Source organism: Lipotes vexillifer, unplaced genomic scaffold, assembly GCF_000442215.2.
Source record: "Lipotes vexillifer unplaced genomic scaffold, Lipotes_vexillifer_v1.1 scaffold67, whole genome shotgun sequence".
NCBI lineage: Eukaryota > Metazoa > Chordata > Mammalia > Artiodactyla > Lipotidae > Lipotes > Lipotes vexillifer.
This window is the reverse complement of record NW_006797638.1, coordinates 2,785,734-2,798,204: the sequence shown is the minus strand read 5'-3', so window position 1 is coordinate 2,798,204 and position 12,471 is coordinate 2,785,734. Positions and strand designations below refer to the sequence as shown.

At 35.1% G+C, this 12,471-nt stretch overlaps 1 pseudogene; it reads right to left on the bottom strand.

Moving 5' to 3' along the window:
* Positions 1-11,421, bottom strand: part of LOC103088609 (coiled-coil domain-containing protein 6-like) — a 75,011-nt pseudogene extending 63,590 nt beyond the window's left edge.
* Positions 11,422-12,471: the final 1,050 nt, after the last annotated feature.

Genomic DNA, 12,471 nt, shown 5'->3' with positions numbered 1-12,471 from the left:
AACCTTATATCCTAGTGTAGGGAATAGGTAACAAGTGAATAGGTTAATCAACTGTCTGATTTTGAGTAGTGATATGTTTCATAAAGAAAATAAAGCAGCGTAAGGGGATAGAAGAAGAATGAAAGATGGTCTTTTAATCAGGGGGTTAGTAAAGGTATCTTGGAGAAGGTAATATTCCAGCACCTCCTGTGAAGAGTCTCATCATGCAAAAACCTGGGGGTGGCAGCAGCAGACATAAAAACCTTGGGGTGGCAACGAAGTTGGCAATTATGAGAAAGAGCAGCAAGGTCAGTGTGTTGGAGGTTATTCAATATATGGGGTACTTGTCCAGGTCGGATTTAAAAGGAAAGACAGGAACCAGATTCTAAAATAAATGCATGAGCAAAAAGTTCTACATGTCACCAAAAATGGAAAGAGATGAAGCTAAGATGATGAAATTTTAGTGAGTCACTTGATTTCTTTGATTTTAAGATTTTTAATATTTTTTAAGTTTTTAGCTATTATGTTGTGATTGTGGAAAAGACATAAATATATTTTAAATAAATTTATTCATGTATTTTATAAAAATTCTCCATTGATACAATAGAAGTTATATTCAACTCCTAGTTTAGAAGAAAGTCAATATTCATGTTACATTCATGAAATTTAGACAGTTCTGTAAATAAATATACATCCAAAGATACTTCAAAAGCATTTGAAAGACAAAATATTTTCATGTAATTACTACAGCATTAGAATTCTCCATGAAAAACATGTGAATTTTAGTCTAATGCTATTAAAATTAGCTTTACAAGTCCAAACTATGAGACAGACAGAGAAATGATTTCAACATAGCAATTACACATGGCACCTATGTTCTGTAAGTGATTTAATAGGTAACATACATTTTAAAATTAGCATAGTTCAAAAAATTAGCTCTGAATGTTAGCAGTGCCTGAAATGACTGCTAAACTTAAGGGTGTGCTGATGTTTTGCCTTCGAAATTTATTTTTTGCCCCTCCAAACTCTCCTTGCCCCTGCTGTAAGAATTTATTACTCAAACACTAAAACTTCCTTTGGGCAAAAATACAATGTAAAACAGCTGCCTGGGATAAATTTTATTAGATCGCTTTTTGTGTCTTTTGTTTGTTCTATGGTTATTGTTTTGTCACCTTTGCTTTTTAGACTTGAGTTGTATGTATTCAATTTCTGCAGATGAAGGGGTAAGCTAAAGACAGAATGGCAGACCTAATTTAGAAATCTCCTACTTTTGTGTACTTAAGTCAAATCCTTAACGTGATTCTAACCTAGAGGTTTTTTTATTTACAGATGTCCTCATTAGCCTTCTTGCTGTGGAGACATATACCTTTCTTGTTTCTATTAGTCCCCACCAGATTAAATTGCTTACATCAGGGCACTATTACACTTCCACTTGAGCTAGTGCTGTGGAGCAAAACAACACTGGTAGGGGGTGAATGGTTATCAAGAGAAAGTTTACTTTCAGTGTTAAGAATTAATTTAGCTGAATTGGTGCAGTGAACATGGTAAACACAATCCCCTCACTGCTGTTTGTCAGGGTGTGTTATATCACCCTGGATTGCTTTGTCAATAATCTGCCTGGCCTGTGAGCTAAAAATCTAAGATTGCTTGGATGACTGACAGGCTGGAGATAGCCGATAATTCTAAGGAATTGGAGGTGTAAAATCTTTAAGGACCATGTCTACAGTATAAATGCCAGGGTATCTCCACATCACTCTGTACTTACAAAGGCAGCAGCATTGTTAATGGCAGCCTGTCTGTCCATCAAGTTTGCTACTGGAGGATTTATCCCTCTTTCACTCCTTATCTTTCTTTGCTGTGTTTATTTTGAAACCAGCTGCAGAATAAATTGCCTCTTGTCTTCACCTCCTACACTGAGTACAATGATATGTTCTGTAAAGCTTAAGATCATGGTGTTGTTCAAGCACTCCTTTTTCAGAACACTGACTTCTAATTTTGTTTGTTTATGAATATGTATTGTTTTTTTTTCTTCTGGGGGGGCTTTTAGCAGAACACTAATAATGACTTATTTGGCAGGTGTTCAGGATCTAGATAAAGGTCTGTGTGTGATATTTCATAGAGAAGAAAAAAATAGAATTAAGATAATTGTGTTGTTATTGCTCTGAATAATTCATTAGATCTGCTCCATTTTAATCAAATGATTAAAATTAAAAAACAGCCAAATAAGCTGAAAAATTATATTTCTATTAAACAACTTTCAGAATTTAATGAAGTTTTAGGTCTCCCTCTTTTAGGAACATTTGCCAATTTTTACTTTCCTAACTTATGACTGGGAGGAAAGAAGATGATTATGGCTAGACAGATTTAAAGATCAAAATTAGAATTTATATAATGTTCAAGTCCTACTACAAACCTGAACCATCTCATGCTGCTGGTGGGAGTATAATTTGGGCCAATTACTTTGGAAACTTTTTGCTAAGCTTACTATTAAGTTGATCATACACATAGTTTTGCACTAACAACTCCTCTCCCAAAGGTATATAGGTATACATTCTCAAAAAAACTGTAAAAAAAAAAATTCATAAAAGCCAAACAATGCTCAAAATATACATATGTAAAGTATATACATAAGATATATATAGTACATGTATAAACACTATTTTTAATACAGATAAAATAAAAACAAACAAAGTGTGATCAACACTAGAATGGATAAATTGTGCTATATATTCATCCAATGGAATACTATACAGTAATGAAAGTGAAGAATCTGCAGCTATACATGACACGTAGTTGGATCTCACAGACATAACGTGGATGTCACTCAATCATCCTGTTCATGTAAAGTTGAAACCCGGCCATAAACAGTAAGCTAGAGGTGACTCTTGGGGCATGAATTGGGCATGAGGAGACCCTGGGATTCTGGTAATGTCCTGTTTCTTCACATGGATGTGGTTAGATGTTGGGTTTGTTTGTTTGTTTGTTTGTTTGATGGGTTAAAATTTATGAAGATGTACACTTACTATTAGTGAACTTTTCTGCATCTATGCTAATACTACAAAAAAGTTTAGAATTTTAAAAGTGTCCATATTTTCAGGTAGTGTTTGCAACTATATCCTAAATTTTAATTATCAGGCATCTCCTATATTCTCACTAAACAGTGTTTCTTGGTTATTTGCAGAAGAAGACAAAGGTAAGGAAAAAGGGAAAGGGGCTTTAGATAAAGGTAATAATCTATGAAAAGTACACATATATGACCTGAGTAACGAAGAGTTCTCTGACTATTAAGTCATGGGTATTTAGCCACACACACATGTAGGCACACGCACACACACGCACTCATTTGTGTATATTTAAATGAACATTGGGGCCTCCTAAATTGGTTAATAAAGGCAAACATTCATCAGTCATTATTTTGCAATATAAAAGGTTCTTAAATTTTGCTAATTATCTGAAAGTCAATAGGCAGCCATTTTTATTTGGACTGGATATTATATACAATAACAGAAATATCATTCATTCATTCACAGAATCTTTTTGAGGACATATATTTCTGAGATGAGCATTGTGCTAGGTCCAAGGATATGGAAGTAAGATGCAGAGTCCTTACCTTTCCATGGAGCACAATGACTTTTTCCTTCAACAAACCTGTCAGCTGTTTAATATCTACCAGTATTTTAATGTTTTTTCAGAATGTTTCACTGACTTGCAGCGTCTGACTCAAGAAGTTGCCCAGTGGTTTATGCACATTTTTAAAGTCTGACCCTTAAGAGGTGCATTAGTCAACTTGAACTGTTATAACAAAAGTCCACAAACTAGATGGTTTAATCAACAGATATTTATTTCTCACAGTTCTAGAGGCTGGAAAGTATTCTTTCTGGCTTGCAGGTGGCTGACTTCTCATTGTAGCCCCACATGGCTGAGAGAGAGAACTAGTTGTCTAGTCTCTTCTGCTAAGGATGCTAATCCCGTCATGAGAACCCCACTCTCATGACCTCACCTAAATCTAATTACCTCCAAAGGCTGCCACCTCAACATACTGTCACACTGGAGGCCAGAGCTTCAACAGATGGATTTGAGGTGGGGGAAACAGACATTCAGTCCATAACAAGAGGCAATATCTGGCAATGACATATTTTAAAAGAACTGTATTTCTCTGTCTGAGCCTCCTGCCTTTATTTCACTGCCTTTCTCCCTTCCTTGCCTTTTCCTTTTCAACAATGACATGAAAAAATAGTAAAGAATATATTTGCTAATTTCAATTGATTTTATACCTGTGACAGTAATTATGCAGGCAAATTCATTACTATCATTACCACTAGACTTTTCTCATTACCATTGCTTTGATATAAACTAAATGAAAAATTAGAATAGAAATCTATCATCACAATTGTCTGGTATGTAAAAAATGATTTTATTCCTTAGAAGGATATCATCTCAAATTGTCAAGTTAACTGGAAGATGTAGTTTCTAGACTCTAAAACTTGATTTGATTAATTTTAGTTAATATTTTGTTATAGAAAAAACAAGATATCATTATAAATCTCTGTCATTTTGAAAGTTTTAGTAACTTTTTTTTTTTTTTTTTTTTTTTTTTTTTTTGCAGTACGCGGGCCTCTCACTGTTGTGGCCTCTCCTGTTGCGGAGCACAGGCTCCGGATGCGCAGGCCCAGCGGCCATGGCTCACGGGCCCAGCCGCTCTGCGGCATGTGGGATCTTCCCGGACCGGGGCACCAACCTGTGTCCCCTGCATTGGCAGGTGGACTCAACCGCTGCGCCGCCAGGGAAGCCCATAAAATGGTTTTAACAATATTCTTGTGGTCTGCCTGTTTTCTCTCAACACCCATCTTGACTCAAGACTTGGTACTTGGATACAGGTCCTAAAGCAATTTCAGTTTCAAAATGGATCAATAAAAAGCAGATATCTTACTGAAGATTCTGTAAGGCAATAGATAAGAAATTTTACACTATACACCATATAGCAAAATGTACTTAAATTCTCCATTAGAATTTCCTATTCTTACTCAGATTCTTCTGTCCTGTCATGTGCTTTATCTCCTCTTTATTAAGCCTCCAAAATCCTTCCTTTCGTTTAAACAATTCACTTCTCCTCTTCACGAAGTATCCATTACTCAGGTAAACAAAAGTCTGCTTGGTAGCCTTAACTAAAATCATATCTTTCTCCTCTCAGATATGCCTCCAGCCATATCCCTCTAACCTATTCAAGGAGAAAGGGAAAAAATCTGAGTTTTAAATCAGATATAATTTAAAATAAAGAAAAACAAATTTAAACAAAGAAAGGTTAAGGATTAGATGATCTAATACAATGCAAGTTAGGTGTTAAGGAAACAGAAGAAAAAGATAGTTTCAATGAAATTATTAGTTCTCATGTCCGACTCTTCCAGCTGACCATAAACAAAGCACTAGGAGAAATGAGCCAGCACACACATTTCAAAGTGCTTCAGGACCACAAAGTAGGAAGCACCTGTGAATGTCAGCAATGTGGGCTTTCACCCTGAATAGAATAGAACCAGCAGCGTGTATTGGTAGTGTCATATACAGTGCTTTCTTGAAGCCCTCTACTTATTAGAGTCTTTTCTTTTGTATTTCTCTTTCCCACTCTCTCTCTGAACTTGAACTGATTGCCTCTGTTGTGTACTAACTGCAGACCTTCCCTGTGATCCCTGACACAGAATCAAACTCACAGTTTCTGCTCTCACACCTGCTATTACCCTTTCCTTCAAATACACCATTTATCCTGACAGTAAGTAAACTTATCTGGAGAAGTATTCCTTGTGGAACTGTAGTGTGTCTTTTGAATTATCTGAAAGATCAAGCTTTAAGTTCTCCTTCGATACTAAACATAAGCCTTTTCCTTCTATGAACAAGCTTAGAATGTACCTTTTTATTTCAGGTGGAAAACACTTTGGAGGGATGATAATAAGCAGCATTTAAGTTTATATATCGAAGCTGTTTTGAAACGTCCTATTTTGTCACATCAGTCTGATATAAGATAATGTTGCTCAAAAAATGCTATAAAAATGTCCTTCTAAGTGAGAAAGACACTGGTTGTTAGAATAAATCCTCTGTCGATCAAACCCTTTTTCTTTTTAAGGAAAAGTAACAAGAGAAAAGAGTTGAGAAAGCTTTACCAGGTAAGCAAGTTTTTGTTTGTTTGTTTGTTTGTTTTGTTTTCTGTGAAACACTATGACTTCTAGACAAAGTAATCACCATAAGTTTGAGGAAAGAAAAATTTTTGTGTCTCATATATATATGATGGATTTGAAATGCCACAAAGAGCCATTAACAACACTTTCCTGAGCTGAAAACATTCAATAACTAGATTGTCTATAACAAGATTATCTTACAAGAGAGGTAAACCCTGCATTTTGGACCATGATAAAATAGCATGGCTGAGAGAGAAACAGTAGAGGCAAGGATGTGAACAAATTGGTGTGGGAGGTCAAAATAGTCTAGTATGTTCCTCTGTACTCATAACTTTGCATTTCTGTGTGCTTTTTATGTTCCTTAAAATCACTCAATTTATTGCACTGAAATTAAGCCATTTACTCATATATAATACATCAGACTATGTATTTATTAATTTATATACTGAAAATAATTCTTCCCTTCTCTCCCAGTTTCCAGCTAAAAGTTAAATGATATATACATATATTATCATATATTGTGAAATCTGGGATCTTTACTCAATCTTCCATATATTTTAACTGAAGTTTCACACATAACAAAAGAATCAGTAATCACTAAGTAGTGGGGGGAATGAACAGATATTCAGATTTCCATGAAAATTTTAACCTGAAGTTAAGAAATTGATCCATTATGTGTCAGAAATGGTTGTTACTTTATACCAGAAACAAAATAAACTCAAATGGATTAAAGAATTGACCATAAGACCTGAAACCATAAGACTCCTAGAAAAGAACATAGGCAGTAAGCCCTTCACAGTCTTGGCAATGATATTTTGGATTTGACACCAGAAGCAAAAGCAACAAAAGCAAAAATAAACAAATGGAACTACATCAACCTATAAAGCTTCTGCACAGCAAAGGAAACCATCAACTAAAAGAAAAGGCAACCCATGGGATGGAAGAAAATATTTGCAAATCATATATCTGATCAGGAACTAATATCTATAACATATAAAGAACTCATACAATAGCAAAAACAAAATAATCTGGATAGAATATTTGAGTCGACATTTTTCTAAACAAGACATACAGATGGACAACAGGTACATGAAAAGGTGCTCAACATTACTAATCATCAGGGACATGGGAATCAAAGTCACAATGAGACATCACATACATAGCCATCTAATTTAAGGCAAAATCACTACTGCAATGAAATGGAATCTGAAAAATAAACAATGCTTAATCAAAGTAATCCATTTAGGGAAACCTCACGTGATATACAAAAATCAAGTCCGATGGATCATAGACCTCAATGTGAAAGGCAAATAGTAAAGCTTCTAGAAGATAACATATAAAAATATCTTCCTGACCTTAGAATAGGCAAAGATTTCTTAAATAGGATATTAATCATGAAGAGCACTAACCGTAAAGAAACAGTATAAGTTGAACTATTTTAAAATTAAGATATTATTTTCAATTAAAAAAATAGAAAATGAAAACGCAAGATATAGAAGGGGAGAAGGTTTTTTTTTTTTTTGCAATACATATACATGAGATGGACTTGTATCCAACACATAAAAAATCTCCTACAATAAAAAAAGACAGAAAACTCTATAAAAATAGACAAAGGATTTGAAAAATACTTTCACAAAAGAGGATATGTGAATTGCTTGTATGCATATGAAATGGTGATCAACTTAATTACTTCTCAGCAAAGTGCAAACTAACACCTGTGAACTACCACTGCACACCCACAAGAATGGCTAAAACGAAAAGGACTGACTACACTGAGAATTACCAAGAGTGTATAGCAATTGGAATTCTCATTAAATGTTGGTAGAAGTATAAATTGGCACAAATACTTTAGAAAACTTATTGAGAGTATACACTAAAGCATTACCTATGATCCATTATTTCTTTTAAAAAAAGGATGTAACTCTATCTGGTGCTTACAGAACAGTTTGAGAAAACGCCGTTAAATTAATGTAAACATTTTAACGATACTGATTAGTCTTTAGAGTTTAGTAATCACATGAAAATCTCAAAAATGTTAGAAAAAAGAAGAAAGTATAATAAATTAATTAAATATAACTTACAATATCTGTTAACATCTTAAAAATATTTCCTTCCAAGATTCTTTTTCCAAGCAGAGAAATATGCCATTATAATGTTTATTTTTAAAAACTGGAACCATACTATAACTGTACACATGGTGATGTATCTGGCTTTTATCACTTTTACACATTTTATAAGTATTTTATATGATTATTCTTTTGCTTTGGATATTTTTAAAATTTATACATTTTAAAATATGAATAACAAATAAATGGAATTACTACAGTATAGAAACATTTTAAAGCCATGAGACATTTTACAAAATTATATATTGTCAATTTTATACCAATTTTTATGCCACCCAGCAACAGCATGTTCATAGCACTCTGACCGCAAAAAATACATAATTGTTAGCTATATATTTTTCTTTTGTATTATTTTTTATTAGAAACGAGGCTCTGTTTTTGTGACCCTTCATAGCTTTCTTTTATTTTTTGAGAATGATTATTGTTCAGTTTACTCACTGGTGGTTAATATTGTTTTATAAATGACTAGTGATATTAATCTTTCCTGTGATATTGCATATAAATTTTATTTCTCAACTTGTTAATTAAAAAATTTTAATATAACATAGTTGAAGTGGTTTATTATTGTGTCACCTTAACCAGGATGAGAATGTTTCATAATTTCCTTTACTGTATGGTTCTAGATTCATATTGGCCACAAGTAAAATTTGAATGAATTTGGAAGGTAGAAATGAAGCAGCAGCCATATTTTTTATGCTCAGAAGATTAGTGTAGAGTACCATGCATTGTGGCATCTCACACTTGTACTCACCAATCTGCAATCTCATTTTGATGATATGGGGAGCCTCCTTCCAGCTTCTTATAGTTTTGGGCCAGATGAGTGTGCAAGTCGTGGTAGAGGGCTGCAGCTTCCCCTGCCGGTTTTCCCTGCAGTAATTGGAGACAGAGAGAATGATGCTGCTTCCAGTTCACTGTAGTGGGTCCCTTATCCTAGGTATTGTATGTATCCAGCTTTCTTTTCTACTACTGATCTGACTGATACCTAATGGCTAATAGCTAATGGTTTCACTCTCAATATCAAAGCATCACAGAGACACCCATTCCAAGTTCAATAACTGTGCAAATGCTAGTCCTTATATAAAAATCTCTTACTCTGTATCACTTATGTTGTTCTGTTTCTTTAATCAAACTGTTACAGAAACTGTGAATGGAAGGAGTTCTAGATATGTGCTGTCCTACACAGAACCCACTAGCCACATGTGGCTGTAGAGCAACTTGAAATGTGGTTAGTTAGAATTGAGATGTGCTGCATCTATAAAATACACGAGATTTCAAAGGCAGTAAAAAAAAAAAACATTTCATTAATAATTTTTATATTGACTACATGTTGAAATGATAATGTTTTATATATAGTAAATTAAATTAATTATTTAAATTAATTTCACCTTATTTTTTACATTTTTAATGTGGCTACTAAATATTTTAACAATACAGAGGTAGTTTGCACTTGTGGCTCACATACTTTCACTGGACAGGAATGTTCCAGAGGAACAAGACCTCAGGAAAGAGTTCTCAGAATTGGCTCTAAAATATCTGGAATTGGTTTCTGATAAGATTAAAGGTATCGCTGACTCTATTTCCATTGGTGAATAGAACTCACATAGTCCAAGGAAAGTATTGATAAATCAGATACTTAATCATCATCTGTAGACACCTGTATTAAAGTACCTACAGAAGGCAAAGATTTGGGAGAGCAAGTAGCTAGTTATTGAATATTATAGTGAAACTAAGGCATATATCTTACTGGGATGGGTGGTTTCTTTTAAGTGCATTGAAGAACTTGGGGAGAAAAACGTTAATGCAGGGTTTGAAATTCTCAGCCCAAGATCTGGATAAAGGACCAGAAAGATTCGATGGCTGCCCCCAAAGAAACACTACATCTTGTAGTGACAGGGCCAAAAGTTCTGCAAAACAGATGAAAAGTCTAATCCTAAAGATGGTTGAATTACAATGGAAACGGTATTCCCAAAATTGTGGGTTCTGTAATATTAAAGTTTGAGCAGTCATTGAGAAAGAGTAAGATGCTGAAAAAGGATTTGGGACAAGTAGGCTGACTTTGGTGAAACTGGAGACATTAAATCCCTAAATTCTGCTGAGCTTCATTTGACAGTAGAAGCAACCTTTCTTCTCCTGACTGAAGAAGTTAGACTCTCTTTGGATGAAGAATGTTACAAACATTTGGATTCAATGTATTAGCTCAGGTAGTTGGGAATGACTGGAGAAGTTTGTTTGACTTGTTGACTGAAACCAAGAGCCAAATGTGGTCTATACTAAATAAACTTGAAATACCAGGATATCATTGGCACAATATAAGGGAAAACATAGGAATATTGGAATGTTACATTAGGAGAACCTGATCACCAATCGCCTAAATATTTACTTGGAGGGCCCAGGAGTTGGCCTCTTCACCAACACTATGTGGAAAGCATCTGTGGAAGGAGCAACAGTGTCCTTGAAGATTTCAGTGCTGGCTACCCACTGTAGACCTGGACTTACCATAAAAACTGTTATCATCAAACTGAGCTTCCCAAATAAAATGGAGATTAGTAGATTGTGTAAGGGTAAAAGGCCAGCATTTAATTACCAAACACAAGGCAACTATATTCACAGTAACGAGAAGCAGAGCCAAGTATAATCAGAGATCACTGGTGTTGGCTAGTTGATCATAGCATCCCTAAAATTGAAATAGATTGCCAGCTTCAAATACTTGATTTGTCTAAATGGAAAATCACTAGGTCTGGTGAACAGGAATCTGACTTGAATTACAACATGAGAGGATCATAGCTCCTTCACCAATTCCTAAATTTGTCAGTTCACAAGCCCAAAGCTTGAACAAAGGAGGCCAAGTGCTCTTGAAGAAGACATTGCTACACAGCCAAAGTTTTATACTGTAAATTTTTTCTTCTAATTTTCCCAAATGTATCTGAAGTCATTTACCAGTGTGGCTGTGCTTTGGGGAAGAGGAAATAAAAAGACTTTTCTGGGATTACTGAACATTGGCTCTAAACTGACACTAATTCCTAGAAACTCACAGTGCTCAAGTTCACCTCATAGTGGGTCCAGTGGCTCTCAGCTACAACTTTGGTTGTTTCTCCACTTCCAGAATGAACAATTGGAATAAAGATACTCAGCAACTTGCATAATCCCATGTCACTTCCCTGACCTATGGAGATCATGCTATTATAATAGTAAAGGCTAAGTAAAAGTCACTAGAATTGCCTCTACTTACTAAAATAGTAAACTGAAAGTAATAATACATTCCTAGAGAGATTACAAAGATCAGTGCCATCACCAGGGAACTGAAGGTGCAAGGATGGTGATTCTTAACGTAAACCACTTCAACTCACCTATTTGGCTGGTGCATGTAAAATGTGATTTAGAGAATTATAGTGGATTATTTTAAATCTAATCGGATGTTGACTCCAATTGCAGCTGCTTTTCAAGTATGATTTTATTGCTGGAACAAATCAATGTATCTTTTGACACCTGATTTAGTGAATACTTTTTCTCTATACCTTCTAGTAAAGACTATTAGAAGTAGCTTGCTTTCAGTTGACAGGACTATCAATACAAGCTCATATTTTTTTCTTCAGGACTACATCATCTCCAGCCCTATGTCATAATCTAGCCTTTAGGGACCTCAATTACCTCTCCAATCCACAGGACATTGTATTGTGTACTATACTGATAACACTGTGCTGACTGTACCTGGTGAAAAGGAGACAGCAATTTGGTAAGACACAGGCATAGCACGGGGTTTGGAATAAATCCCACAAGGATTCAGGGGCCTGCGATCTCAGCATCTTGGTGATTACTTGGTGTAGTCTTTCCATAGTGAAGAGCAGGCTGCTCTTCATCCCAAGGAAGAGGAATATCACCTGGTGGGCTTATTTGAATTTTTAAAGGAAATACATACTTCACTTGGTGGACTAATTCTACTCATCTGTCAAGTTATCTGAAAGGCTGACAGTTTTGTGTGGACCCAGAACAAGAGAAGGCTCTGCTATAGTTCCAGGGTACAGTGTAATCCACTCTGCTAGTTGGGCTGTCTGATCCAACAGACTAAATTGTCCTGGAGGTATCTGTGACAGATAGGGCATTGTAAGGAATCTTTAGGTGGGCCTCTATAGGTAAATATCAGTGCACTTTTATGGTTTGGAAACAATGCTCTGTCACCCTCTGCAAATAACTCTTCACCT